We start from the raw sequence: 5,336 nt of genomic DNA on the forward strand, positions 1-5,336 counted from the left end.
TGTATAGCACCGATGGAACCTGGAGTCTGAACTAGAAATTGGCAGTGGCTGTTCTCGGACAGTTTCCGGAAGAGAAACCCCTAGCTACTATGCAAGACGGTAGGACTACAAAGGAACAACTAGACCCCCGGCCCAAATTGCATCCTGGGGAATGCCGAGGGCGGAGGGAGATCGATCGATGCTCCGGTTCCACGACTATGTGCGTGGTCCTTGTAGAAAAGAAAAGAAAAAGTATGCGTAATCTGGGTGAAAGCACCAGCAGAGTAGTTAATTTGGTTCAGACGTTCAGTGGACAATCGAATCGAGCAAGCAGTGGAAGGAATCCATTTCGATACGCTGTGGAGGCAAAGGCGCCACTCCAACGATCCCAGCGATATCTACGAGAGGAACTTTTCAGAAGATCTTACGTGGACAAACATGCCAATAAGCCAATCAGGCTTCGGTTACGGTCTCACTCAGGACATTTCCCTGTGTCCACCCAACATCCCTAGTTAGGGCTTGTTCGGTTATTCCTGTCGCATATGGATTGGATGAGATTGGAAAAAAATATGAAGGATTTTGACTTGTTTGAGATTTAAACCCATCCAATCCCACCCAATCCATATGGATTGAGAGGAAAGCGAACAAGCCCTTAGTATGTTTCACTAGTTGCTGGCTGGTGCATGCGTAGCGTCTTCCTTCTATACACCGCACTTTAATCCGTTAGATCATGATCTAATTGTAAATGCCACTGTGATTTGTTAAGGCTATTTTTTATAAAGCTGCACGAGATGGTGGTTGAAGGATTTAGATGTTAAATATGATATACGGTTAGATAATGATCTAACGTACCAAAAAGCTCGCTTATGTGCTTGCACCTATGGTTTGTTTGCACAGTGGTAGTTGTCTAGAAAAGATAAAAAAATAATCCATAAAATTCTTCACAGACTCAAAAACATTAGGGTCTGTTAGATTGGGCTGTGGCTGTGGAAAAAGCTGCTGTGGGCTGTTAAAAAGCTAAAAAATGTTTGGTGGAAACCATTAAAAACTGTTAAAAGTTCTTCAATATATGTTTTCACAGTTCTATTCGAAAGCCACTAAAAACAGGTCCAATAATGCTTTCAGTTTTGCACTACGAGAAAGTCAGCTTTTAAAAAAAGCTGCTTTCTCGATCCAGTCTTTTGTTTGACTTTTAACTTTTAGAGGACAAAAGTCAAAACTAAAAGCCAAACATGCATTTGGTCTATTTTATTTTCGTTTTCTAAAAGAACTACACAGGCTCCTCTTGTGTCATCTTTGGCGGCTTGAGCCATCGGATGTGGTCCTTCTTTCAGTGCTCCTCATGGTCATATAGCAAGCAACACTCCCATGCATGCATGTCATGTTCCACCCGACAGAACTGTCACCACGACACCACCACACATTCTCTCTCTCGGACCTTCCGTTCCTTCTACGTCGTCCTGATTTTTCTGTAGTGTATGTAGAAACGACTTTCATTTATACTTAAGTATAAAGTATAAAATACAAAGACAATATATGTTTTATTGGTTATGTGAATATAGATATGGGTTTACAGTCAACAACTACAGTTTAAATCTTTATTTATATATAATTTTATTTTTTTCAATCATTTAAACGGGGTCAAAAGATAAACGGGCTACTATACCATACCGCCAGATTGAATCTAGTTAGTCACAGCAGCTAGCATCTTTGACTACGCCTGCGTGGTTGGCTGGTTGCTGGTGGTACGGCGTTGGTGCTGGACTGCGCCGCCCATTCAACCCCTTTATTATTTGGTCAGATCTTATCGCCTTTTTCATTTTCACCGATGAAATGGGGCGATGGCTGTCGTCTCATCAGACGCAGGATGAAAGCGATCGATCGAAATAAACCCTCTATCATTTTTATTTTCACATTTTATTTCGAGAACATTATAAGAAACGGTACCACCCAAAAAAATGAGATAAAAAATAGGACGAACTAGCGGGATGACCAAAACGAATAGAACAAATCGGTAACGGGTCTGAATCAGACATGACAAGCGGGTCGTATAAAAATAAATTTCAATTGAAACATCTCATCTAGATATATAGAAACAGTATATTATAATAATATTCATATGGTTAATAAATCAATTATTGATTAATTTGTTCACTATAGCAGCTACAGTTATTTTTGGCGGCCAGAAGCCGTCGAAAATAGGCTTTTGCCGCCAAAAATAGCTTAATTTCAGCGGCTTTGGACCTATTTTTATAGTCTCCTGACAAAAAAATAGTCGAAAATAACAGTGACCGTAAAAAATGATGTACAACACTGTTGTGGTTGAGATGTGGCATAGTTGTCTATGATTTGTTTATTTTATAATTAAAATGAGATATTATTATGCGGATAAAAACAGTATATTCCGACTAAAAACCGGGAAAAAAATAAAAACGATAAAAAACAATTTTACCATTTCTGTCATATTTTTATATTTATCAAAAGCAAAAACATTAGGATAATCATAAATACGAATTGGAACGAAGCCGAACGGAACGGAATATATGCGACCGACCGTTTTCACCTAATCAGACCACAACTCCAGCATCCCGGCCGGGCGCGGTGGCTGCCATCTTTTGAGATAAATAAATAAATATAAAGTATGGTTACCGCGCGCGCACGTGTGACAATTGCACTAGAGCTAGGACAATGCCATGCAGAACACGTCACTGTGTGTGATCCGTTTGACCAGCACACTACGAGATATGTTACGTGGTCGTCTTTCCCTATCCTCTAAGCAGCGTATATATGATAAACTTGACTTCCGGGGTTGATATCTGGTCGCCGAAAATAAATAATTATTTCTGGCTATTTTTTAGATAGATACTGTCGAGAATAAATTATTTTTCCTATTTTCGATGGCTTCTGGCCGCTGAAAATGATTGTATCTGCTGTATTCGTCTTTCACTATCCTCTACGTGATACAGCCACCGCGTATATGACAAACTTGACCTTAGCCGATTTCTACGAAGAAAAGGAATAAGCAACTAACCGCTTCAATCTCAGAGTCCAGTCGTGATGATACTATTTTTTTTACTGTTTTTATATAACATGAGATATATCTAGTATATAATTTATGTAAGTTATAGATTTTTGTTGTGTTCGAGTGAATGAAGAAGAGAAAAACAAAAGTTGTAATTACTCTGAATAATATGGATGATGAAGAAGAGTTATTTGTTTATTTTAATATCCTAAAAATGAGATCACTTTTATTATGTATTTGTGGAAACTACAAAATATTTTTCTTTCCAGCTAGAGTTTATTGTTTTCAAATAATCAATAACCCCAATCCCGACCCTTGGTTTTTCGTTCAAAAGTCAATTTAGATGTTTTTATTGTTTTCGGCCGTTTCCATTCCTAACTATAAAGATACAAAAGACTAACATTTGAAATGAGATTTTTAGAAAAAACCTATTAGCAAGTTTACAAATGTACCAAAATATTTATCTACAATTGTGTTTGTCTAAATAGCCACTAAGAGCATCTCCAATAATTTTTCTAAATTTTACTCTCTAAATTATTATTTAGAGAGTCATTTGCATAAAAACTACTTTCTATATATTTTCAGTTTCCAATAGCTTTTCTATATCTTGTTTGCACTCCAGAAAGTCATTCACATTTTCTATATTTGGCTAGCAAAAACCCCGGAATAGAAGACGACTATATTTGGATAGCTATTTAGATAAGCTGTTGGAGGATATATTTTTTACAAAAACCTCTATTTATCTCTATTTATATCAATTAGAAAGAATATGATCAGCCTATTGAAGTTGCTCTAAACATTAAACGAATTTAGAGGGTAAGCTTAAATTATTCGGTTAACTGGTCAAAAGGGGGAAACAGTCTAAGGAACGAAATAAATAGGCTAAACAACTGTTTAGATAAACACAAATAAATCTCCTTGACAGGTTGAGTTGTACATGCACAAGTTTATCATATTTTAAATATTATATGTATATTTAATTTGTTACATACGTAAATATGCATACTTGATTTATATAACACGAATAAATATTTATACATACTAAAATAATTGATTATTACATGCATGCAATAAATATGAGCTCTAAATTTAGCTCATTAGTGTTAGATATCTAGGCAAATTAAGCTGCATTTTAATTCCAAAAAAATAACAAAAGAATTGTGACAGTGAGAATTTGCACGTGTGATCTACTCACGGTTTCCAACAATATAATAAACATATTGATATAAACACAATAACATAAATGGTTGCAACATTATAACCATCACAGCGTACTAATCCTGGTAACTTCATGCCACGCTACACCACATCTCATCCTGGCGCGTGTATGACACATTCTTTCTCTCTCTCAACTTTATAATTAAAACACACATAAGTCATATATTTAAGCTGAGTCAATATTTAATCAAAATCACAAATTCTGGAATTAATACTTTAATGTCCTAACATTTAAGATGTTTCTTAGATTATTACTGCCTCTAATTTAATTAAATGGTCAAGCCCAATTAAAATCCAATAATCCCACCGAATTCTAAGGCACATACCAAATACTTGTAAGGAACAGTGAAAAAAGGACCGAAGGAGAGTAAATTAGGCAATCTAATTTTCCTCTTTAAACTATAGCCTCTATTTTTATTCTAATTAAAACGTATGCAATAAATAAACTATCTTATTTGCTACTATAGTTTTAAGTATTGTTATCTCTACCCAAAAAGTAGTTAGGCAACCTCGATTCTAAACCTATCCATTAGCATATGAGTAAGCTAAAAGTTAAAGCATATAAAAGGTAACACAATATAAATACAGAAGTTTAAATACAATAGATACAAATTTTCATTAACACATCAGTATTTTTATTGAGGTATGGAATACACACCAAGGCTCAAACTTCCTATCATGTAAATTTGTGGATAGCTTAAGGCCTTCTCCCTATGCAAATGATGCTTTGATTGTGACCTCTCTTGGATGGTCCCTGCCCTCGAGTTTACGTTCGAAACACTAGACCTCGTTTCTTTTGTACACAGTGATGGTCACACCATAAATATAAAGTTTTTAAATAAACTAGTACCGAAGGTGGATGCAAATTAGAGGAAGAAATACATAGCATCTATATATGGTGAACTTTGTTGACCCTCTAGCATAATACTACGGATACCAAAATTCAAACCTTGTGATGAGGCATGCATGCTTATTCTCCGTAAACCAAGTAACGTAAAATTCAGGCAAACAAACAGTGGAGGAGCTATTAGTACGGAGGGTGTCTGAAACAGTTGTTCGTAGACGATTTGACTGAGTATTTAAATAGAATAAAATAAGATGGTACAAGAAGGGAAAT

The sequence above is a fragment of the Zea mays genome, chromosome 5, assembly GCF_902167145.1.
Source record: "Zea mays cultivar B73 chromosome 5, Zm-B73-REFERENCE-NAM-5.0, whole genome shotgun sequence".
NCBI lineage: Eukaryota > Viridiplantae > Streptophyta > Magnoliopsida > Poales > Poaceae > Zea > Zea mays.